This window comes from Vidua macroura, chromosome 2 (assembly GCF_024509145.1).
Source record: "Vidua macroura isolate BioBank_ID:100142 chromosome 2, ASM2450914v1, whole genome shotgun sequence".
Lineage (NCBI taxonomy): Eukaryota > Metazoa > Chordata > Aves > Passeriformes > Viduidae > Vidua > Vidua macroura.
In genome coordinates, this window is record NC_071572.1 from 6,312,475 (window position 1) to 6,339,044 (window position 26,570).

General features: G+C 42.1%; 1 long non-coding RNA gene across 1 annotated transcript; it reads left to right on the forward strand.

Annotated features, from left to right (window-relative positions):
• Positions 1–249: 249 nt before the first annotated feature.
• On the forward strand, positions 250–26,159 carry LOC128803755 (uncharacterized). Its single transcript, XR_008435822.1, has 2 exons — positions 250–437; positions 25,936–26,159. It is a non-coding gene; the product is annotated as an uncharacterized LOC128803755 (long non-coding RNA).
• The last annotated feature ends 411 nt before the right edge of the window (positions 26,160–26,570 follow it).

Sequence of the window (26,570 nt, forward strand, 5' to 3'; positions counted from 1 at the left end):
CTTTGGCTTCATCCACAGCTAAAAAATGAGTCTGTTTAAGCATAACTCACAGTTATCTCTTTCAGCTCGTCTGTAAAATGTTAATGCAATGTGTTCCCATTTAAAGATCCCTTTGCACTGCAAGAGCCACGTGAAGCAGTCTCTATAGACAGGAGTGCACCCGGATTAATCTGCCGTGGAAGCAGGAGGGATGAGGAACCTTTCCAAAAGGCACGGTGAGATCCACCCAGTGCCAGGGAGCCCACTGGCTGTGTGGGCAGGCGGCACGATCAGGATGGGCCACTCTGTCCACCCTGGTGCCAGAGAGCCTCGGCTCGATCCTACAAACCAGGCAAGATGTGACTCACGCAGTTTGCTTGCAAAGAAGGAGGACCATCTGCTAGTCATGAGCAGATGACAAATTCACTGCATTGCGTCTTGTCGCTACTTCCAAATTTGTAAGTAAACACATTTTGTAACCTCTCTCGGAATATTTGAGATCTTCGATAATGGGGGAGAAAAAAAAAAGAGAGAGAGAGAGAAAAGGGGAAAAAAGTTTAACTTTATGTAACGCACGGAAGGGGGGAAGTATTTTATTCTGGATGGGGCTCGCAAGCGCCCGCTCCAGCTCAGTGCGGCTCCCGCGGAGCCCCGCGGGCGGAGCGCGGCGCGGTGCGGGCCGCGGGCGGCGGTGCCTGCGCTCCCCCGGGCGGCCGCGGCTCCGCGCTGCAGCCGCCGCATCCCCTCCCTGAGCGCGCCCCAAAGCCGGCAGCGTGGAAAGGGAACTCTGTGATCCCTCCCCGCCCCGCGGGATGAGCCCCCCGCCCGCCCCCAGCGTCTGCGTGGAGCCAGCAGCGCACCCGCCTTGAGTGGCGCTGTCTGTCACAGCCGCATCCATCCGCCACCAGATCCTGAAGCAGCTCAGGGCACGAGTTACTTACTGCCTTCTGGCAAAGAAGTGAGGCAGCAAGGGCTTTCAGCAGCAGCACCTGCACTGACAACCTCTGCGCCTCAAAGAGATGAGCCCAAAACTCAAGCAGGTACCTGTGCACTGAATTTAAGCGAGCACCTCCAAAGCAAGCCCTAGGAATTGCACCAGGGGGTAATTTGACTGGATATCAGAGAACATTTCCTCACTGAAAGGGTGATCAGGCATTGGAGCAGGCTCCCCAGGGAAGTGGTGGAATCACCATCCCTGGAAATGTTCAGAAGTCGTCAAGATACGGCAGGTGGGGGCATGGTTTAGTGTTGGACATAGAGGTGCTGGGTTGGACTCAATGAGCTCACAGGTCTTTTCCAATCTTAATGATTCTAGAAATTTAAGCATCCCTATCTTTCTGTGCCTCAGTAAAGACTGAGAGAATTAATGGAAAGAGCAACCAGGAAACATTTATCTGGCCAGACAACGTATTCCCATGATTTTTGAAGGACAAGAGCCTATGATAAACAAAAATTTGTAATATTCAGTTATAGAAGCTATAAATAAAATGCAAACATAAGAATGACCAAAGTGACAAGACCACCTTCATTTTACATCAGTCCAGCCCTTACTGCTCTTAGGCATAGAGCAGTCTTCACTGAATGCAACTTTACTGCTTTTAGAGACAGACTGTCCTTTTCCAATCCCTCTCTTGGTGAATAACTGCTTTGCTCTGAGACTCTGCCATCTGGACCAGACTGACAGGATGATGAAGGACTAAAACCATGCTGTCTCTGAAAACTGAAATCGGGGGAGTAGGGTGATGATGAAGCCTGTAGCTGTGCAACCCAAGTGTTTGCTAGCCCAAGGAAAGCCTCTTGCTGTTCTGCCCCTTCTTTCCCAGCTCTCTCTACTCCTCAGTGCACCTGTCTGACTGATTGCCTGACTCTGACAGCCTTCAGCACCTCTTCTTCTTCTTCTGGGTTTCAGTAATGCTGAACTTTCAAGTGCTGGAAGAGAATGCAGGATGTCCCAGCCTGTCCTCTGTCTCCTTGGTGCTTGTTCACACCTGAGCAAGGAGAGCAGAGCAGCTGAAGACAGAGGAAGAAAGTCAGAGACCAGCAAGAGACCCCTGCAGAGCAGCCTGTGAAACCACAAGGAGCAGTGCACAGCCCTGAGGACACCATCTGAATCTTTCACTGGCCAGGCACCCATGGAGCCACCATCCTCTAAGTGACCCACTGGCTTCTCTTCCTTGCTCAAGTCTCCTTCTGCAGATGCTCCTCTTCACTGCCCCACTCTCCAGGGACTTCTGCATCTGCTCCTCTCTTCTGCTCCTCTCTGTGTCCTCATGTTGTCTCTGTGCAACCTCACCTACAGCCCCAAACTCAAATTCCCTTTCCCAGTCCCTTGTGATTTACAGATCTGCTTCCCTTCTCCATCTCTCCCAGTTGAGGCCTCTCCCTCTAACACCACCCAAAAGACAACTCCCCCCCAGCTGCAGCCCAGCGTGGTGGGAGCAGAGCTGCTCAGCTGACAGCTCTGGGAGGTACCCCATAGCCTCAGGAGCATGCTGCCTGTCACACAGGCATCCTAGGAGACATCTTTGGCTCAGACTTCTCACATCTTCAGTGATTTTTTTTTTTTTCCCCTCAATACCATCTTTACTCTGTGGCCTTTTGTCTCCTTTCAATTAAAATTCCTGTGCAGACTTCTGGCATTTTGAATCTCAGCTACTCCCACCTCTTTTTCTTTCTGGCCTTGAAAAGCACTGTCTCATCCAACTTGTGCCCAGCTCAAACACTGCTATGAGCATCCTTTCCTCAGGGGTGGCTTTTGCTCTGCTGCTGCTGCCCCTGGCCCCCTTCCTCTGCCCTGCTGTGCTAGGAGATGCTCCTTCCTCCTGCTTTCAAGGTTCAAGTGCATCATTCACTAACCAGATAATATTTCTGCCCTCATCTAGCCCATAATATAAGCTTTATTTGCCCACTTGACAGATTTTCAGGCAGGCACCTTTGCCCATCACTCCCACCACTCAGGTGTGAGACGGGCCTACCACAAACTCCCACGCAGCCACTCTCTTGTCTTCCATCAAAATCACAGTTACAAGCTCTCAGAAAATCTTTACTGTGGACTGCACCTGTGCTGGGCTCATTTCTGGTGTTGCTGTTCCATCATTTTGTTCTGCTATCCCTTCAGTTTGCCTACTTTGTCATTCCCCTTGGCCTCTGCTTCAGTGCTAAGCTCTCTAGCACAGGGCCCATCTTTTTTCCTTAACCATTCAATACACAATCTGGAGATGTCCTGGTCCTTGATTAAGATTCCTATGGTGATATGAATCATTAGGATTGATTCCCTGGTGTTATACTGTCATTTGGTGCATTTGCTACAGGCCTTGGTAGTAATTTGAATTTAACTTTGCTTCAGCACCTCAGTTCTGAAGGTAGGAAATGTGTGATATTAATTACCTCTAATCACAACTGACATTAGAAGTTCTGGTAGAAAACCCATAGAAATAAGTACCACAATTCCTCGTTTCAGGATGGAGATACAAGTTTCTCTAGCATTAGATTTTTAACCCATTTTGCTGAAATTTAATGTAGTTATTTAACTTTCATTTTCTTCCAGCTGCTAACCCCTCACCTAGTTCAAATGATTCATCCCTGCTGCATTCACTGCCCAGGAATGTTGGCTTTCAACAAACTACAGCAAATAATGTAAAATAAACACGAGTGTGCTTTCATCTCACAACAATCTGGGTTAAGTACATATTTCACACACTGCACCACAGGATATGTTAAATTAAAATCAGAACCACCAGTTTTAAAAATCCAATGCCAATTCAAACCATTGATGACTTATTTCTGTATTCTTATATCCAACAGTGGCCACTTTGTTAACCCTGGAATGTGCCACTTGATAACTTTTTGCTGCATTACTTGAAGAAAACCAAGAATTTTGATTTGAAACTACACTTGGTGGAAATTACTCTAATATATACACAAGTATCCTGATCTTCTTGAAAAAAATTGAGAGCATACCAGTAGTTGTGTCTCCATCTTCCTCTTATTTCAGTGTTCTACATTTCCTAAACTACTTTCAATCACTCTCTGAAAAAGCAACCTGGAATGGCTTCCTTGAAATGATAAATGTGTTTTTAAATGTGCTGCTCCCTCATGCTGCTGGAATCATGAGGTCTGGGGTCTTGCATGTATTCATTTCCTAGCCAAAAGATATAGGGGAGCTACATTTGAAATGAACAGTGTAAAAAAGAGGTTGGGATGGGAATCTGACAGAAAAGTGACAGTGTACTGGGTAAGACTCAGATTTAATGCACTCTTTCTCTAGATTTCCATAGTGTAACATTTTGTGAATCTAGCTTCTCATTCCAACAACATTAGGATAGGAATCGTGCTTAGTTGTTGATTTACTTTGAAGATATTCAGAATAGGCATTCTATTTCCTTTAGGCTTTAAATACAAGAATAGAGATTCCCTAAGATTTAGGAAGCCTTCTGTTCAGTGCCATGTTGCTATGTTTAGACTCTAAAAGTCAAAAATTAAATGCTGGGGCTAGCAAAAGGAAAAGATAATTAATTTAGTTCATTTCCTTTCTTGACATCATGGCTTGATGAGCTGTTGCTTTCTATCTGCAATTTCTGCTTGAAGAGATGAGCAGGGACCTTTTGGGGAGCTTCGCTTCCTCCGAGTTGCTTGGAAGGATCTGAGCTTATGGGAATGACTGAAGTGTCCTGGGGACAGAAAAAGAAATAGTTTCATTTTAATAGGTTAATGGTTCCTGGACACTGAAGGATCCACCACTTGCCAAAACTACTTCTTACTTTTCTTCTTTTAGCTTTCATGCTGTTGTAAATCTAGACATCATCTTTCCCTGACCAAGGAAAAACATTGACCTTTACTGGTGTTGACAAAAACAGCAGAAGACAAATCCAGATACAAATATTTTCATCCATTGCCACAGAAACTCCTTGAGAGCCATATAGCCCTGCCTAGTCAGCTGAAATGTGAACTTGAAATGTGTCTCCCTTGGCTGAGAATGGATGGAAAACCTTTCTCTAACAAAGCAGTGCTATGTATTCTTCCACCCACCTTGGGAGGAGAAACATCTCTGTACCCACAACCCTGCTTTGGTTCTTTTAGGTCAGGTTTTGTATAAGGAAAGTGATGAAACTTATTTCTAGACCTAGAGGCTGAAGGTGGTGATAAGAAGAGCAGGGCAGTTGGCTTTCAAAGATAAGTACCTTTTAAAAGACATTTTATTCTAGCTGAGACTTTTGACAGACAACGGAATGTTTGTATTCCCAGAATTAGAATGGCTTTTTGCAGTGCTGCTACAGTAATTAAGGTTTAGAGCTCAGTTCAAAACCTAACACTGCCACAGCTAGCAAAGAAGAGAGCATAAATAAGCTAGCAGTTCTTCCTCCTACAAAATTAAAAACAAAACCAAAATTAAAACAAAAACAAAACCAAAAAACCCACAAAACAAAACAGCAACAAAAGAAAAACCCAACCCATAAATGTCAGGATTTTCAAAATTACGGGAAAATTCATTATAAGGGATTTTCTTAGCTGGCTTCAACAATCTTTGGATGCAGTCTTTGGAGACAACACTCCTCAGAAAAAATGGAATATCAAAGGAGAGGAGCACTGAATCTCAGCCACTGTAGAGCAGAATTAGATTTTCCCACATTTCTGTGAAGATCTATATACTTGATTAGAGTATCTTTCCAGCTTCTTTCAGTGTCTGAAGCCCTTTTTCTCTAATCTTCAGTTGTGCCTATATTGTAGGTTAGGAGAGTGGTTGGTTTGTGCAAGAATACAGGGAAGAGGAGCAGGTACATCACTGGGGAGGAGAAGTTGAGGAGACCCTAGGTCAAGTTTTGTTCCAAATGTTTCTCTTCTCTAGCACTGATTGGTAAAATCATTCACAGTATCTCCATGGGCCAGCTCACTACAGAGGTGCATGGAAATCTTCCATGGCAACACCTTTCCCACCAGAAAAAAAAACAAAAAACAACACCAAACCAACCAACCAACCAACCAACCAAAAAGCTAAGAATGCTAATTTGTTAAAAATAAAGGGGTTTATCTAAAATTAAAAGAAAAATTAAAAAAAAATCATTTGGAAAACAAAATATCTTAGAGAAAGTCATCAAAGGTCTAGCCTGAGCTTCTTGAAAGTGAATGTTTTAGTTTTTCAGCTTGAAAATATGGGTTACAAGGGTTTGACTTTCATTTTATAGTATATGAAAAAAAATATTTTTCAAGGTGGAGTAAGAATGAGATGAATTTTTTATCAAAATGAAACTTTGAGAGCACTTCAAAAAGAGGGTTTTAAGAGTGTTTGTTGGGGGGGGGATTTGATTTGGCCTCATAGGAAATTTGAGAAAAAAAAATATCAGCGCTTTATTTCCATTCTGAGAAAGAAGAATGCATTCCCTGTGGACCAAAAAAAAATCCATCTCTCACCCATCCTTAATACTCAGGAGCCTGCATCTTTTGCAATGGCAGGGCTGGAGTCATGCTGTGGGTGCTTGGTGGGAGCACAGCCAAAGAAAAGCACTTTGCTGTCAGGGACATTGAAACTGCAGCTCGTGGGCAGGAGTGGGTGAGCCTGAGAATTACCCAGGCTGGTCTGAAAATTGGCAGCCTTGTTGGAAAGAATCCATGAGCTCCAAGTGCCCAGAGTCTCCAGGCCAGCCCAGGAAACAGCCTGATTTAACAACCCTGGGACACCCGGGAGGCCTTTTTTGGTGAAGTGCAAACCTTTAGTCACACGCACACGCCCCACCTCAAGCAGCAAGCCCAGTCATTCTCAAAGAATGTCTTGAAAATAATTAAATGGCTTTACGTCATGTTCCAGGAGATTAAATTTTTCTGCCTTGCATTTCTTAAAGCTACCAGATTTTAAGGTAGCATGTCAAAAAAAACAAAAGGTCACACGTGGCACTACTTGCTGCTTCCAACAAGGAGCAGCCTGGTACATTACAACCCCTTTGCTTTGCTGAGGAGAGAAAAGAAGGAAAATGCAACAGTCTTGGCTTAGGCTAAGTAGTGTCAATAGACTTTCTGCATCTACAAGTTCTCTCTAGTCATGAAATGCTCACAGAAAATAGGTACTATATTTAAGCAGAGTTGTTACACCCTTTTCCTGCAAAATTTGTTGTTTTGTACATATCGGACTGCTAAAACACATATAGTGTCCCTAAAACACATATAGTGTCTGCACTTAATACAAGTGCAGAGTGGTGCTTTTGGAATTGCTGTACCTCCTGTGAAGTCATGGGCGTCTTCCATATATGAAGAATAATATGAAAATTATATATTGAACAGAAAAAGTATCTGTCCTCAGGTGAAATTTGCATATTCCCTTCATTTCTCCAGTACTTATAAAAACAAACAAAGAACCCCAGATTAAAAATGAGGAAAAACTCTAAATAATGCCAGTGTGGAATCACCTGCTGAGCTTGGAGGGCTCTTTTGCTTTCCTTTTCTTTCTTTTTTTCACTGCCATGAGACTTAAATACTCATATTTTAAGACTATCAGTGATGAAGAAAAAATGAAGTGTCATCAGCAACAGGCAGAAGCAGCCCTTGGAGTAATGCACTGCAAACAAACGCCTCAACCTCGCAGAGGAACCTTTCTGTCACACCACCTTTGCAATCTCCTTTTTCACAAGGCTTTTCAAATCATCTTAACTGTGATTCTTAGGGGAATCTCAGCTTCCTCTTTATATCAGGGTAATGAAAAATTTAGGTGCTATTTCTGACCGCTATTCTACATCGCAACCCCGTGTTTTGTTCCAGGTCCTGGCACCCTAAAGCACAGTACAGATGTGGCTCTAACAACCTCTCCTGGGTGAGCTGCTAGTTTCCTCACATGGAGAAAGGGCATAGAGAAGACTAGAGAGATCAGGATAAATGAAAAAGCTTCTCAAAATTTTTCTCTCTCTTCTCAAGTTTGATGAAAACATCATGGAGGACAAAACAGGGAAAAGCAAAAATGACAGTCTACGGTCTTTGTGTCACACAGAATATGAAAGATGGGAAAGGAAAAAGAGACAAAAGAAAAGGAAGAAATAATATAAAAATGAATGAAAGAAAGGAAATGGTTGTGGTATGGAAAGAAAGTGAGAGACAAAGTGGCTGAGAAAAGAGGGAGATGAAAATTTAAAGGAAACATGTGAGGCAGCAAAATAGTAGCTGTACATGTCTCTAGTGGAAAATAATTATGGGGCACATATAAGCAAATATGACATTAAAAATTACACAATAGCAGATAAGTAAAGGCTGTGGGTAGGTCTGGATAATTCTCCTCCAAATAAGGCGGCTGAAAGTCAGCATTCCCTTATTGCAGCTATTGTGAAGCTAAAGTTCACTTGTACTGAAATGTTTCCTTACTTTGTATCATAGCCTGATAAGTGATTTGTTCCACTGGGAGAAAATGTTTTATCACCACGGCCCATGTGTGTTTTGTTGGCATAGTATCTGAAGTGCAATTATTCAATATAATTTTTCAGCTGGTGGGTATTTGTTTTAATTTTTAACAAAGGCGGGGTAAAAGAAGTGTTTTCCAAAAATTCTGGTTTGTACTTTCTCGTCTCTTCTTTTGCTACTTTTCCTCTCTGCCTGCAGCCAGATCCACTCCCTAAAGCACCAAGGCACTGCAGCCCTTAAATCAAAGACCCTTTGAGTGTTTTTAACACGCTGCTCACCCACAGGCACTCACACCACTTGTTCCAGGGGCTGTTCCCACTGTCCCTGTGCTGATGGGCTCGAGGACACCAAGCACTGTCACTTCTGATTTTATCAAGGGGCACTGCAGGGACTGCACACGAAGCAAGCCAAGTGCCAAAGCTGCACCAAGCCTACTGGTTCTCCCAGCACAACCACTGCTTGGTGACAGCTTTTACAACACTCACACTTGTTAAATTCCTCCTCTCCTTGATTTCATATGCTGAACAGTAGCCAAAGCCATAATCTGTGATCTTTATAACTCCCAAGAATCTTCAAGCCATACAGTTTAACAAACAGGTGCCCTCTTACAATTAAAATTACCTGGAAATGAGAAAGAACTTTTTCTAAATGTGCCATGTAAATGTCACATTTCTTTCAAGAATTTTTTTTTTTCCCTCTCAGCTCTATTTACATAATAACCTTTATTTTGCTGGACTTCTTTTTCTTCAGTTCTTGAATTATACAGGCTTTACATTAAAATGAAAGTTATCCCTTTCCTTTGCCTGTGCAGACACATGAACTTCTGTCTAAACTGAAAAAAAAAATCACAACTTTCTAGCATAAAGCATGTGATGTTTTATGGTAATGGTACCTTTGACCATTTTAACCAATAATCTTTGAAATGTACATAGAAATTAGGCAAGGTTGGGCAATATGTAAACATTACCTGCCAAGAAAGGCTGTTATACTGTACAACTGCTATGAATCACAGACTTTGTAAAGGCTGATGCTGGGCAAAGTATCCAACATTCAATAATGAAACAATTTTCTTTCTTTGATGATGGGTGACCATCCCCAAGCCACCGACCACATGTCATGAGATGTGTCCCGTGGGATTTCCTTGGAGATAAGTTGCAGATCAAGACATTGAAGTGCTGCTTGACTGCAGGTCTATTAAAAATCAGACAGTGAAAACAAGGAGAAAGCATTCATACAGAAAAAAAAATAATGTGGTACTGGGTAAAAACCAGAGCCCAAAATTTCTTTTGGTTAGAGAGCTTACTGACAAGTCCAGCCATCATTTCCCAACAAGGAAATGAACTTGTTGATTGTTCCCACTGGTCCAGGAAGAAAAACAAAGAAGGACAAATAAACAGGGTCACCCCAAATAAATATTTATCTCTTAAGTATCAGTGTCAAAACAGCATCCTCCTGGATACAAACTGGCATGATCCTAAATGTTGTCTCTTTTGCTGGGATGAGGGAAAAGCTGCATGCAGCCACTGAACAGCTCATGGACTTACGGATACAGAACTGTGGAACTGGGACATTGCAGGGAAGACTTGTCCCTCCTTCACCTGCAAAAATCCTCAGGTCTGAGGAAGAAAGTACCAGTAAGTGAGAGAAGTAGCATAAAGTCAGTCTCAGTTCTCAAGGTGACCTATCTTCCCCTTTCTCTGAGCCAGTGCTGTTGCCTTATTGAGCTGGCTGAAAACCAAAGGGAATTTTGCCACTTGAAACCATTCACATTTAAAACAAAAAGACTTCCAGAATTCCTACAAGGCAGAAATTTAATAATAGTCTGGCAGCTGTGGAAAATACTTAGTGCAGAGACTTCACTTAAATGTTATATCTTAATGCATGGGGTTTCATCTGTGGATTGGTTAAAGGCCTGGCAGCAGGAGTACTGGGCATGATCATGGACCACTAACAATTCTGAAACACTGTCCCTCACAGCCCAAACTGTTCTGTGATATTTCAGTGGCAGCAGGTTACAATGATCTCTGGGCAGTGATAAGGATCAAAGTGATCACAGAATCAATTAGGTTGGAAAAGATCTCTGAGATCATCAAGTCCAACCTATGACTGAACACCACTGTGTCACCCAGCCCATGGCCCGGAGTGCCATGTCCAGTTTTACTTAAACACCTCCAGGAATGGTGACTCCACCTCCTCCCTGGGCAGCTCACTCCAAAGTCTAATCACCCTTTCTGTGAAAAAAGTCCTCGTAATGTCCGACCTAAACTTCCCCTGGCACAGCTTAAGACCACGTCCTCTTGTCCTGACACTTGGGAGAAGAGACCAACCCCCACCTGGCCATGACCTCCTTTCAGGGAGCTGAGAGAGTGACAAGGTCTCTCCTGAGCCTCCTTTTCTCCAGGCTAAACACCACCAGCTCCCCCAGGACTTTGCCAGTTTCGCTGCTTTTCTCTGGCCTCACTCCAGCACCAAAATGTCCTTCTTGAAATCGGGAACCCAGAGCTGGACACAGCACTCGAGGTCCTCAATGCTTTGGGGCAGCCAGTGCACAGCAGGGTGGTGGCACTGCCCCATTCATGGGCCCAACCTTCTGAGCTCCTTCCAGCTGGGAAGCACTGTGAAATCAGTGCTGCTCTGTGTACATGTTGTAACTCCAGTTTGCACAGACATGGAGAAGACATAGTAACACAGATTAGCTCCAAGTCTTGTAAAAGCTTGGGTTTTGGCATGTCTTTCCATCAGCTTGCTGCCCCTTTGCACAACAATCCTCTTTATTTAATTATTACATTTTAGAGGTATGGAATGGGAAAAGACTTCCTGAATCACCATTTCCCCTCCTCAGGTGACTCCACAGGTGACTACATCCCAGAATGATCTTCAGAAACCTGCTCCAACTCCACCTTAAAAATGTTTTAAGGTTTTTTAACATCATGGCTTAACACAAATATTGAAACGTGAGATCCTGATAACATTCTGCCTGCAAGCTTTGAAGTAACCTCTGAAAGCCCTACAAGCAGGTTATTTTGTGCCGTCAGATGACTTGTTGTTCTGCAATGACATTTGCCTTTCCTCTGAGCGTCGCACACTATGATTAAGAAGTGAGTTGTTTATCTCCTGCTCACTATCACTTGTAAGGATCTGAAATACCCTTTACACATCACCAGCCACCCCTCCTGTGCTCTTTTACTTTGTCATTTAGCTTTATGACCAGTTTGACGTTCTTAAGCCAGATCTGAATGCATGGGACAGCACAGTGTTTGTTCCAGACACACGGAGAGAATGCTGAGGTAGGATTTTATACACATCTCTGAAATCCTGTGGTGCATTCACTTATGATCCCTCCACCCAGAAGTTTTATAGAACAGTCAAGCTTCAAGGCCAGGAGTTACCATCACCATCATCTGCAGTTTTTCACCCGCTCAATCCCTTAATACCCCTAAGGGAATTGCTGCTCCCTCTTAAGTGAATGAACTCTCCTGAGCCAAGTAACTTCTGTTTAAAGTAAAATCTGCTCCTCAAGAAAAACAAAACAAAAAAAAATCCAGCCTTGCTTACATCACCTTTCACTATCAAATACCTTCTCTTAACATAAGAGCTAATAAACTATGAGCAAGCCATCTGCTGACTTCATCAGTAAGTTAAACACACAGAGCTTCAACTCTTCCTCTGTGAAGCAAATTTTTCCACATATCTAAGGCTTTTTGAACTCTCTGGTTGGTCACATTCATTTTGAAGAGGATGCCAAAGCAGACACAGCACTGCAGAAGAGGTCTTGGAGTCTGCCTTAGTCCAGATATCCAAAATAGAGGTGTCTGCTCCTGAGGCTCTCCCATGGGCCACACCTCTTCTCTGGAAATCTGTAGCACAACTTCCCTGTGCTGCCCACAAGGAGCTGCTTTTTAGGGCCTGGAAAATGGGGACCATTTCTTTGCACCTCCATGAGGAATCCAGGTAAAATTTGTGGGTCACTGATTCTCTCTGGGGATGGGAACAAGGGAGAGAGTCTACTTTTGAGGACATTTATTTCTCACCAACCAGCCCTGATTCAGTTACTTGTTTAGGAGACGGGTTTTTATATCTACATTGTCACAGCATTAAACAGATGCAGAGTCAGGGTCAGACCCCCACTGTCCTGGACATTTCTGATCCAAGACCTAAAGCTGCTCCCTGCTCTGGGAACAACAATATCTATTTTTTTTTTCCTCAGAGTGCTCACAGGGCTTTTTTTTTTACTGTTTGTCTCACTATGTTTTAAAGTAAAAAAAATGTAGTAATGATCAGCCTTCTTCTGTATTTTTTTCAATCAGTGCCTTATTTTCATTCTTCCAACTCTCCAGCAGTGTTTACAGTTATTCAAAGGGCTTGAAAGCTAGGACATCAGAAAACACATTGTCAAATCCAGCAGACTAATATGTAGTACAAAATAATAGTAGTCTCCTCTTTTTTTTTTAATCTTTTAATTCCTGACCTGTAAAAAAAATTATAAAATTATTGACATTTTAAGGGAAACAGGGAGGATAATGAGATTTCTACAGGCAATAAAAATAATGATTTTCACTTCATTAGAATTTACTGTCTAATTCTCAGTGATAGCTCTGCTTGTTGTACCTGGCTAGTAAAGGTGTTCAGTAAAGAAACTGGGGCTAAACTCAGTAGGAAGCAATTGTGGAACACTTTCACCACAGAGAATCTTGATGAAAGCAGAGATTGTATTCAATGCTTTCACTTGGAAAACAGTGCGGGGATGTGGATGAGGAAAATTTAATTGATACATGCTGTTACTCTTCATTTTGTTCTCTGAATAATAACTGATATAAATTCAAGCCAAGTCATTCAACTCTAGATTTGTTTAGAAAGAGGGCAAGAAGTAAAGGAGATTGCATCCCATCTAAGGTCTGACTTGTATTTCATAAAGAGATGGGGAAGATGTAACTGAACTTAATTCCTATTTAACATTGTGGATTTTGCCAAAAATCTTCTCTAAAAATAAAAATGTAGTATATCCACATTTAGGAAAGAAAGGCTGGGATGAAAATGATGAAGCAAAAGGTAATGGGAAGGTTCTGGATCCTGGTGGTCCTTCTGCTTTAGCTGCTCTCATCACTATCATTTTTATGGGCACAGGGCTGGACTGGCATGTGGCTGCTGTTTGTGCAGCAGATGGATGATGCTGTGACCAAAGGAATTGGGTTTTTTCCAAGCTTTGACACAGACTTTCTCCATAGTGTTGAACAAATTACCTATGCAAAGAAAAAGCAAAAAGGTAGTGAGGCAAATGCATTCAGGACAGTGCTTAAACACTGGAGTTTATAGCATTTCAGCTTTAGAAACAATATGGGTTTTATAAACTATATAATTTCTAAAAGAAACAGAACATCAAGATTTACCCTGTTATCTTGTGAAGTGAGTTTTCCCTACATAACAATTTGGATGATTTTGTTCTTAGTAAAAACAGAATTAAATCCTTTAAGAGCAAAAATAGCTACTTAGAAAAAACAATAATAACCAAGCAACAATAAATGTCTGTCATTACTGCACTCCAGAAATGAAGCCCATCTGAAATCTGCTCTCTAAATCTTACTCCACTGAGCTCCTGTGGGCACCCTCAGTGAAGGAAGAAGAGATGGCAGAGGACAAATGGATGAAAAGTTCAGCCAATAAAACATAACAGAAGTGCTTGATAAAACAGGTGGAAAACAGTAAGTGCAAACGTCAAACATGAGTTAAGGAAAGCTGCTCATTTTGTTTTCCTCAGCCTCAGAGGGAATGGTTGGTTAAGTTAGTTTGTGTCCCCAGAACGTGTGGTCTCCCCAGAAATTGCTCTCTGCACAAGAAGTTGGAAAGTCACCTCTGCCAACCATTGAACCATTGAACCATTTCATCACATTGCAGAGATGCACAGAAGTATCTGCCATCCTCCCAGGCACCATATGGACCTGAGCCTGAGGACGTTCTTATGAGATTCAATAATTATATTTTCATTTCCCCTCTATTTTCTGGAGGGAAACATGCTATCAAATTAAAAAAACCAAGTGGAAATTCCATGGAATAAAAGGAAATGGAAGGACTAAGTGCTGAATTACTGAAGAGTGGAACAACCCACCTTCCAAACCTGTAATGTTTCCAGCAAGAGAAGAGAGATACCCAAATGCAAAAAGGACAGAGGAAACAGCAGTGACTTCGAAGATCTAAATCTTCTCCTCTGTGCTGTACAATGTGTGCAGTTTTGACTTGTATACACACATGGAGAAAGTGAAATATCATCTCTTCTCTGAAAAGTTAAATTACTTGAGAACTTTAGAACATTACAGGACATGTTCTCTAACATTTTCAATGAGTTAAGCAAGTCAGAGGAGATGCAGCAACTCCACCTTTCTTCTGTAAGACAATATTGGCACTTCAAAGGACATGGTGGCCATGGAGAACTTGCTTTTCATGGTCACTAAGTACACCTGAGGAGTGCCAGCACCATTCCTGGTGCTCTGCCAAATACAAAATATACAGAGCTCTCATTGAGATGAATTCCATGTAAAGGTTCAAGCCAGACACTCCAGGAACCAGTGGCAGGGTTGCAAAGTCAGTCACAAGAATACAGGACTCTGTTTTCCAAAAATGCCTTCCTAATGTAGAAATGCCATCATCAAAACTGACCTGGACTCTCAAGATTGTAAATTCCACTGACAGACACCTTAAAAATGCCTCTCTAGTTTCTGCTTTTGAAAATGCTGTGCCCAAGAACAACTAAAAGCAACTCACCCCGTGGAAAGCATACTGAGGGAACCGCAGACTCCTTGAATGTCACTGGATTTGGAAAGCAGATCTTGTAGCCACACAGTGTCCCCAACTTCCTGCTTACAAACTGCTTTAGCATTGACTCAGTAGGAATAACACCATCCACTGAATCACCCACCCATCTGCAACACCTGCTTCTTCCTCAGCCATTACGCCTTCCCTGGGATGACTCAGTTGAGCTGCTCTGAGCCTGGGAGATGGGAGAAGACCATACCTAGAGACACATGGGAAATTCAAGGCCCCCTACTAATTCCTGGTTTTCTGCAATCTGGGATGAAATAATCCCTTGTCCACTCCCTGTGACTCCACACAGTTGGGGGGTGTTTTGTAACTTGTCCAGCCCTGCCTATCTGGAACACTTTTCCTGCCGAGACAGTGACTCACTTCCTCTTTAGGAAGCTCACCCAAAATCCTTTTCATTTTAGCTTATAAACTATTATTAACTCCATCTGTAAAGCAAAACTTTTTACTCATCAGTAGTGCTAAATGGGAATTTTCCAGCGATACACACTTTTTTTTTTTTAATTGGAAGATGTTGATTTGTTAGGACATAAATCTTTTTTAGAAACAAATCAGTTTTGCTTAGGCTTTCATCAGAAAAAGTGTTTGCATCCAAAGAAGGAGAACAGCTCAGCTTAGCCAAGACACCAGTGGTTAGGTCACTGACATAGCAAAACTGAGCTTTTTGGCTACACAGGGATCTGAACCTGGCCACACTATCCTCCACAGTGCCATAACAGCAATCATCTCTTAGGACGGAGCAAGTTCATGATCTCCCACTGATGACGTTTTATTGAGTGACCAGTCAGTGTTATCAGAACTTGGTCGTGATATCTTCTCCATTTCACATCAGTGCTTAATCCTTAGGTGACTGGCAGTTCAGGAAAACCACAATTTTTTTTTTAGTCTTTCTCATTTTCCAGTGAAGCTTCAAAAAATTTCAAGTTGTTCTCACCGAGGAGCAGGCTGTTTTCAAAACCTTAAAGGCTGTCACAAAAGAGAAGAAATACAGACGATTCCAGATGAATTGCACTCACTGTTTTTCTCAGAAGTAGTCCCAAGCAGGAGGTCACTCCAGTCACCTCACAAACACACAGGCTGTAGCATTGGGTTTTTTTAGTACTGGTGGCAAATTTCTTTGTGATGTACCTTCATCATAAAAGACACCACATGAGTCAAAGTGTTTCCTCTGAAGTCCTTTATATTTATTAAATTTCTGATGAGTAAGGTGATGGGTTTCTATGGCTGATGGACACTCCAAATTTGTTAGAACCTAGGCATAACTGCACATTTGGATTTTATTCAGACAGTAGATTGTCCCTTATCCATATGTCTATGTGTTTCCATGGGCTGTAAAAGCAGGACTCAATTAGCAAGTGTGTCTTTTTTCTCCCTCTCTTTTCACCCATAGCTCAGGATGTCTTTCAGATGCAGTTTCAGAAATAAACTTAAGTTCTGATCTTTAAATATATATTCAGTAGTTTAGTCTTTGAAAATGGTCCTTTTTGCAGCCAGAAGGATGCCATTATCATCTGAACCATTTCCCTGTTTTGTTTTCCTATGGTATTGCTCAGTAGGAATAATGGAGCTAATGGAACTATTCCCGCTCATTTTGGTTTTTGTAATCTGTTATTCATCAAGTGTTGAGCTTCTGGGGATTTTACAAACTATATCAACTATCTTGCACCTCTAGATTGCTCCCCATCTAACAGCCAAGAAGTCCTGGAACTGCTGACCACCACGGTCCTGCAAAAGCAATCATGTGCTGTTCAGCACCTATTTGATCCACACACCCAAAGAGGATGGTGGTAGATCTTTCTGAAAAGCAGAGGCTTTTGTTGCTATTTAGGCTGGAACACCCTCCTGTATGAGGACACACTGTCTTTTAGTACTGGTTACTTAACTGCAAGGCTCCATGGTGAGAAAGGGCTTCTTTCTGCTAAGAGAACTTCATCATTGGAGATATCTCATTTCTGGGGAAAATGTTTGTCATCTGTTTCTAGGAAAGATATTATTTCAGGGAGACTTAGTCTTGGCTGTGCCTGCTTTCCATGTACATGCTGTGGACCCATATTTACTGCTAGAACAAAAGGACAAGGGAGGGAAATGTCTGTGCAAAGGAAATTTTCAGCCTCAAAGTGAAGAGTCTCAAAGGGTTTTGACTGCAAAGGAAAAGGAAAGAAAAAAATCCAAGCCAATCTGCCTTTTCCACCCCCTCTATTTGTCAGTTGCTCCCCCTCCTTTAGACTGTCAGATTTCACTCCCATTCTACTGTATGGGCACATAAATCTTGCCAGAAATGCTTCACTCACTTAACACCTACCTGCTGGAGCTTAGATTCAGAGAGAGGGGAGAAAAAGCAACCTCAAATCCTGGCAATTCTTATAAATCACAGTGTTGCTAATCTCTTTTCAAGAGAGTCGAATGTAAAGTCATGTTCCTTCTTGTGAAAACATTACTAGCCTGTGGGTGTCAACACAACCTTCTTTTCCAAGAAATCTGTTGCATCCCACAGCGACTCTAGAGAAATTGCACTCTGATGACAGTGAAGAGAGTCTGCTAGAAAAACAGCACACGCCAATTCCATACAACAGCAACCTCAACAAGCACTTGTTTTTGTAAGATCAGCTCTCTCTAATTTCACAAAAAGCAGAACTGAACTTGACCAAGATATATTTTATGGGAGTTGTTTTTACAACCTCATTGTTGCGAGCTCTTTCCCCACCCCAAAATCACATTTTCAGCTTCTTTATTCATTCCGTGCCAAGACACACTATCCCATTTCTTTACAGCTCCCATATAGAATAAACAAGGACATAAACCATCTGGCTGCTACCTTTACACATCCTTCTACACCCTGTCTTCTAACAGTCTCCTCCTCTGGGAGCTCCTCAGCACCACATTGGTCAGCCTTTGCAGTTACCCCGTTTTGTTAAAAGTCTTGTCTCTTCCCGAGGAAAAGATCATCCCCAATCCCTCAGATCACTGCAGAAATCCATCTAATCATGAGATTTGAGGAAATCCCAAGATATTTCCCGGATTATTATCTGGAAAGTGTCCATAGACAACTTGCAGGGAAAGAGCCTTTAACAGGAAACATTTTTTCAACTAAGTGAAGGAAACAAGAGATGTTTTATGAAGAAAGGACAGAAGAATCTCAATTAGTCAGAATGCAGTTCATTACTGAAAGGCAGCAGCCATTAAGTATTTTGTTCCAGTATTTAAGGGACGGCTACAAAGAGGATGAGAACTCCATTTTCCACATGGAAGAGACAAGGGGTAATGGGTACAAGTTGCTCCTGGAGACATTTTGATTACAAACAAGAGAAAATTTTTTACAATGTGAGCAGTCAGACATTGGAATGATCTGCCCAGGGAAGTGGTGAATTGGACACTTTCAAGATGCAGCTGGGGAGGCTGTTGGGCTATTTTGTCTGGACTGTGCTTTTACCCAGAGAGGTTAGCCCAGAGATCCTTGAGGTCCTTTCCAACCTGCTATTTTATGATTCTAATTGCATTTGAAGTCACATTTGGAGTGTGGGTTCTCCTCTATGTTAGAAGTTACCAGAACAGGAAAATAATTTGAATTTGTGTGCATGATGAGGAGCACCATAAAATGACCAGAGATCCTTCTAGTTAATCCCTGAATTACCCAGTCTGAATCATTGGGGTTTACAGCCTGTGCATGTGTGTTTTGGGTTTATGTATTTATTTATTTGGGTAGAAAGGAAAGTCCATATACCCATTTGTGTGTGTTGCAGTAGTGTCTAGAGCTCAGACCACCACTTTGCCTGGGCTGTGTTCCTGTCCAAAATAATGACTCGGCGTGTGACAACTTCATATGAAGTCATGGGGCTGTCTGAGAAGACTCCACTCTAAACAAGACTTATCCTTTCCAGCCCTCCCACTTCCCTTTTTGTAGTTACCACACTGCCAGGGTGAAGTCAAGCCCCCACCTTTTCAGACTTCCCTGAGAAAGCACATACCAGGCTGTGTCTGTCAGCCTTGCATGCACACCTTAGGCATGAACAGGCAAAGCTTGGTGCCTCACATCCCTTGAGGGGTGCACTTGCTGGCTGATGTGCTGTCACCATGGGATACTTCATAATGGGAGGGTTTGTTAAAAAATAAACAAACTCCAAGCCACCAAAAAAAAAAAAAAAAAAAAAAAAAAAGAAAAAAAAAAAAAAAGAAAAAAGAAAAAGTTCAAATGCAACTGTTCACATGGAAATAAGTGCCTGCTCAAGACAAACAAGGAGCTGGTTCCACCTCACACATGGTTCTTCACCTTTATTTTCCAAAGAGCAGGAGGAAGAAGTCACCTTCACCACCCTCTCACTTCATCATGCAGTGGGAAGGCCTGGGGAACTCTGCTGTTTGTGATTCCCTGTCTCTCCCTCCCAGGCTGCAGCCTGGGCTGCGCAGACCCAGGAGAAATCAGCCTAAGAGCTGGCTGTGCAAAGGGGTTTGGAATAATGACCCCACCAGGGATCCCAGCAGTCCCCACCTCACAGCATCAATCAACCCTGCTCTCAACCTCCCTGTGACCACCTCTATGGGGCATCTGTCTTCTCCCAAATCTACAAGTCTGGGAAAGTCTGACAAAACCTTCCAAAATCCATCACCAATAAGGCAGGAAAAGTGATGCCTTGAGAGGCTGCCTAGAACAGAGGCTGGACAGTGTTAAAGGAATAAAGTAGGGATTTATTTAAAAGGCTTTCAAAGGATACACCTTGGGCAGTACAAGAGCCTGGCCAAAGCTACACCCAAGATGGTCACACCTTTTCACACTTCTATGAGTTTTGGTCCATTTCCATATTGGGGTTAATTGTCCAATTGCAGCTTCAGCTTATGAGGTCCCATCCTCCCAGATTGCTCTCCTCAATTTGCTGTTTGCACTTTTTTGGGGCTGAAGCTGTAACGGTGTCCTTGGTTCTGGGCTGGAAAAGGATTGTTTTGTCTGACTAAACTGTGAAGAGAACTTGCTAACATTTTATATGAAGTTCAGAGTTATACACTAATGCAGTACAGAACCTGGAAAATATGAAAGCTAAAATTTAAGGCATCAAAAAGAACAGAAGAAAAAGTCACTGAAAACAAATGAACTAAAAGACAAAAGGAAACACACACATGTTTTTGAATTACTGTCTGAGAGATTTGGAAGAAAACAAAATAATTTTTTTATGAATTGTTTCCTATTAAAATTTTGTAGCAAATTATGACCCCAATAAGAACATTGGCAAGCTGGCATCTATTTAGTTCTGGTTCATTAATCCATTCTGAGAGGTGACAGACCATATAATGATTTCTTGGCAAGGCAAAGAGGCAGTTCTTTGGGTAAATCATAACTCCACTGGCATCACATGGTACCACAATAATTTATACCACACAAGGGCCTATTCCACCATCTGAATTCCCTTGCCCATCACATTGCAGCTTGTACCCAGGCCAGCTTGACTTTTATGGTTAACATCCCCATCGTTTGTTATTCACACTGTGGCAGAAACTTGAAGCCACAACCAGGATGCCTCTTGCACAGGGTTAGATGCTGTGACAACATATGCAACACCATTCCAAAGAGCTTTCACTCTTCCCCTGCTGTTATCTCTCACGTTCCTACCCCCCAGTCCATCCAAATAGATTTTCACCAAGTGCTTAAATGGCTGAACTTTGGCCAAGAAGGCACTATGGAATTACTCACAGTGGCAGGCCAGATGAAATGTAAGCATCACCAATTCATCCAATTATTTTTCAATAGAAGCTGGGGCCAGAAGGGACTTTGTACATCATTACTCTTGATATTCCAGACATTCTTGTTTGCAGTTTGGTTCTGCAGAAAGAAATAATAGTTTGTTTCATTGACAAGAGAGGACAAGTAAAAATTAGCAGATTTTATGGGACATAAAAAGCCCATTAGAAAATGATGTTTAGAGAGAGACGTTTTTTATTGTGCAACACAACTCTTTAACATGTTTCAAAATAAAATATTGATGAGAAGAATATGACTGTGCTTACCAAATATTATTTTTGAGTCATATATAAGTTTAAAGAGGCTATATGAGAATAACATAGGAATGTGATGGGTAAGAGGACGGGGAAAGTGATTTTAGTTTAAAATACATCTCTTTCTTTTGCCTCTGTTCACAGAAGAAGCTAATAGTGGCTTCCTGAAAGTTGATTTTGGTAACACTTCCCTTCCATGCTTTAGTTCATTTACTATTCCTCTAAAACTGAATTTCATCATAAATCCAAACCATAAATATGGGCACCTCAGGACTTCTGGATTGCTTGAGATTTGAGCCCAGGTCTCTGTTCTGCGTATGTGTAGGAACCCAAAGTATGAGCCAGGACAGAAGTCTAGGTCTGAATGTCCTCAAATACTATGGCTCTACTTGTGGGTCCACAGTATCCTCAGCTGGGTCTTCTCTCCACTGGAAAGGCAATTATTAACCAGGAAACAAGCAGGGAGAATCTCTTTAAAAATACTTGCAAAATGAGAGGTGAACAACTTGAGCTGGAATCTGCTTGGAAGTGACTCTATAAACAGAACTTCCCATGAATCAAAAACCTCTTTAAATTTTTGTTGCAACTTGATTTAAATTTCTGGGTTATTCAAATTTATGTGAAATTGAGATAAACCTCCAAGATTCAGTCACTTTTAATAGCATGAGATACAGACTTCCCAAACTTGCTGTGAAAGCTGGAACCTGGGCCAGCTTTTCATCCACAAGCCAAACTTAACATCAGTAAAAAAGACATCACACTCTTCTCTCTTTCCTATACAGTTTAAGAGGAAAAGAAAAAGCCACAAAAAAAAAACCCAAAGAAAAAAAAACAACCCCCCACAAAAAAACAACAAAACAAACAAACAAAAAAAAACAACAAAAAACACACACACACAAAAAAAAAAACAAAACAAAAAAAACAAAAAAAAAACAAAACAAAACAAAAACACACAAAAAAACAAAAAAAAACCACCAAAAAAAACACCAAAAAAGAAAAACAACCCAAGAATATACAGGACAGAGAAAAAAATTATTTCTGAAAAACACAGTCCTTTGTCATTCTGGCACTTCCACTTCAATCAGATGCTTTGTTTCATACATTTAGCAGCTTGCATGCATCCCCACTTCTTCCTGGGAGACACAGTCTCTTTGCAAGCAGGGCACACCTCAGAGGTGACCCAGAAACCCTCTCAGCCAAGCACTTGCCTGCACCCGTCAGAGGCTGAGCACAGCTGAATTGGCACCTTAACCCATACCAAGCCAACTCTGCCAACTCCAGGCAGGAATTTTCTAACTCCTTGTTCCAAAATATAAAAAAAAAAAAAAAAAAAAAAAAAAAAAAATCTCTCCAGCCAAAATCCCCTCCTGGCCTGCAAATATGTTCAGGCATACACCTCTGTGTTGTAAATGAAATATCTGGCTTGCTGCAAAGCCATGCTGAAGGAGCCAACTGGAAGCGAGCAGAGCGAGCACTGGGAGAAGGTGTTTGAGCTATTGAATTTAGTGAATTCATGTATGTCTCATCCAAAGCAGCATTGCACATTTCCCTTCAAGAGTCATGTTGGTGGGGATGAATTTACCACCTGGTCTTTTCATGCCCAATATTGGGTGTTTTGAGGAGGACTTCTTGGATTGCCTCATGTGGAAGATGCTCATCTTTCGTCCTGCTTGCAAAGCCCTTATGCCATCCACTGACTTCAACAGGAAGAGTTACAAGGGACTCAAGGTGTCCCGTTTAGTCCCAATAATGTGATTATTGTGCCCAGACTGTATCTTTTCAAGGCCAGGACAAAGAAAGTGGGGCCTTTGAAACCATTAATGAACACCAGTCTGAAAACTGCAACTTCTACATGTCTTTGGATACACAAAACATTTCTAACAGGGTTGGTATGAACGGCTTAAAATTTGATATTATGATTTTTCTGCTTTCTAGATTTCAGCACTTTTTAAAGGGTCACATTAGCAAGAGGGGGAAAAAAAGAATATTCAGTGAAAGGGATTTTGCACGTTTCTTAATGAACTAGGAGGGTGACTGATCACAATTCCATCTGGGGCAATGAAAAGACCAAAGCATGAAACCATAAACTTTCATTCTAAGAGTAAATTGGTACTGAAAACTGTCTGAGTCAGTGCCAACAGTCTGATTTCTGATCTTTGGTATACATGCATTCAGGTTTATTCCAACGTAATACGTGAAGTAATATGAAGTAATAATGAAGTAATGAGGTAATACTGAAATAATGAAGAAAACCTGTGTTTTCCCAGATAGCAGTAGTAGAGTACTTAGCAGTCTTGCAAAGCTGTGCAAGGTTTGCAAAACACCATATCAAACATTTATTAGGCAGAGTTTATATATCACCATAATTTTCCTCCAGATTTTACTCTCTTCAGAAGTCAACAAAGAGAAGCAGAAACAAAGGCTGGATGATTCCTCAGGAATCATTGGTCTGTTATTTTCCTGAGGGCTTGATTGTCCACACCCAACAGACATCTGACTGATCTAGTATCAAAAATCCCCAGCAATAAAGAATCTATTAAGCTCTTGTTGAACTTGGCACATGGTAATTCAAATTAAATTCATAAAGGTAAAGAGCAACTGTCAGGCCCCTCATGTGTAGGAGGACACAATTGTGCAGCAAATTGTGGGAGGCAGCACCTGACCATGTCAAACATGAGGGTTCTTCTAAGAAGAATCCACCCAGTCTCCACAAGCTGAGCCTTGCAGGCAGCTGCTCTTTCTGCTGTGTCCTGAATAAGCAGCTCTTCCCCTCTCACAAGGAAACAGCTTTTAACAGGGGAGAAAAGGGGAAGAAGCACCAGCTTGGGAAAGCATAGCCACTCTGTACAAATGAATACCAGGAACACCTTTAGCAGCAGTATGAGTTAACTTAATTTCACACTTCCCATGTGTGGATGCCCAACAGGTGAATGCAACTTCTACACATCATCCATGTTCATGTCCCCATCTTCCACACACTAAAGCACAGCAGATCCTTTGCCACTCATGTCCACCTTCCCAGAGGCCAGCTCTTCCAGTGTTTAGTGTGTGTAGAAAGCTTGCATGGGCTTTCCACTGCTTAGAAAGAAGCTCTTCCATCCCAGGAGGTTTCTGTTCCCTGCTGCCATCCTTTGGGAGCTGTGATGTTTCCCCAATGCTCCCAGCCTGCCACACTTTGCCTGTGTGAGATCTCTGCATTTAGGCTTTTCCTTCATTCACCAGCAAGGGGAGCAAAGGACACTGTTCTCCTTGGAGCTCCTGGCTGCAAGATTTACAGTCTGGGATCTGTCTGGGATTTTTTCCTCATTTGGCAGCCAGGTCCTTTGACACCTCAGGTACTGTGCTGTCATAGGAGTCCCCAGGGCCAAGCCTGCTGAGATGCATTTCTTGATACCCAGTATGGAGAGACTTTGGTGGGGTAGCATCCTCAGGAGAAACTAGCAGTGCTTTTCTAAATTCCTCAGGGAACTATTGCCATATCCTCCATCAGATTGCAGGCTCAGCAGGCATTGCCCTGTCACTCTGTGGATTTTTGGACTGCAGTGTTGAGGGGCAGTGAGAGATGGCTGCTTCCTAGGAAAGGGGATCCAGGAGCCCAGACTCATAACAAGGCATCAATGCATCAGCTCCAGGGCTGTTGGACTCATTGTGCAGTTCCCTGGCCAGGCAGAAAAATAACTTGTTAAAAAGAAAGAAAAGTGTAGCTGTTTCCTGACCAAAGGAGCTGAGTTAACTGAAAAGAAGAAATGAAGGGTCAGGACCATGCAGGCAGGAATGGGGCAGGGTATGGCATGAGTAGAGGAGGAGGAAGGGTGCAAGGTGGTGTTCTTGGAGGTGGCAAACCGTAACACTGGTTCACCTGCTGTGGGTGAGCACAAATTGATCACCTCTGTGCTGTGCAGCAGGAGAAGCCCTGGAGAGCAGCTCTCTGGAAATGGGAGCTGCATGTCCTCCCCTGGTTACCACTACTTGACAGCAGGAGACATCTCCTCTCTGAAGCATTTTTGTGCTTACAATTAGTTAAAAAGCAGTGCTGTGCTTGTTCTTTCCTTTTTTTACCTATGGATGGGAGTAAAGAGCTTTTTACCTCTGAAGTGCCAAATCACTGGGCTTACAATAAATATATCCACTTTAACAAAATGCAAGACATAGGAAGCGTTCACAACAGTTAAGAAGAACAGATTATCACATCAATCTTGGCAATTTTTATAGTTTTCCATGCATTTATACATTTCATGTGGTGCAGCTGACGTAAAATACAGCCCAGAAAAAACAAGTTGGCCCAGCTTGGAAAAATCTCATATGCTTCAAGGTATTTGCCTAGGCTCACCAAGCTCATTTTTTGTTTTGCATTAAAATTCTACAAGGACACAGAATTAACCGCACACCAGCTATTTCAGACCTGGCAATGTGGTATTTAAAAGTTTAATATTGTAATCTTAAACCTGTAACTTGGTCCAAATCACCCTAATATACTTTCCTTGGAGCAGCTTTTTATTATAATCTTTAGGAACTGTATATATGCTGTGCATGAATCTTGTCCTTAATTTTGTGCTTTCTATACAACTTTTAAAAGCTAAATATAAGTATTAATTTTACCCGTTTAAGCATATAAAACTCAAATATGTATTAAAAAACTGCACCTACTTAAAAATACCCAAGCAGATATAGAAAATATAGAAATGAGATAGTGTTTTCAACTTAATATTTTTTTTAATGAAACTATTTTGGTATGAGGACACAGATAGAGGTTTGATACTCTTCCATATATGTTTTATGTTATAGGTTTTATCCCGGAGAAGTTGTGAGTGTCCTGTCCTTGGAGTGTTCCAGGCTGGGTTGGACAGGGCTTTGAGCAACCTGGTCTAGAGAAAGGTGTCCCTGCCCATGGCAGGGGGTTGGAACTGGATGATTTTTATGGTCTCAAACCCAAACCCCTCTATGATACATGACTGCCAAAATATCCCTTCCAAAAGAATGAAATAAAAGCTATTTTATTTTTCTCCCTAGCACGGTCTCTTTATTGTAGCTAAAGCAGATTATGATGAAGACTAAATGCTTTTGTCTCATCACTTGGTCATGTTGCAGAGAAACCTGAATCCTGTCCCTGCCAGGTGAGTTTCAGGACTCGTTAGGGTCCAAGCCAGGCTGATGCAGACAGCTAAAGGCTGGGCAATGGTCCTCAGCACTTTTCCAGAATAGCAGATAAGAAACTGCAGAGCTGTGGCACACCTGGGGTCATTCCTGATGATTTCTGTGCAGCTTGCCTGGCAATGTCTGTCTCCTGCCCTGCCTAACCTCCTCTCCCTCCTCTTTTTCCTCCTCTTCCAAGCCCCAGTGAAGCACAATGTTTCTGTGCCAAACACGCTCCCATTGTTTCCCCTGTAGGACACTGAGTGCAGCATAATTCATTTACCTGA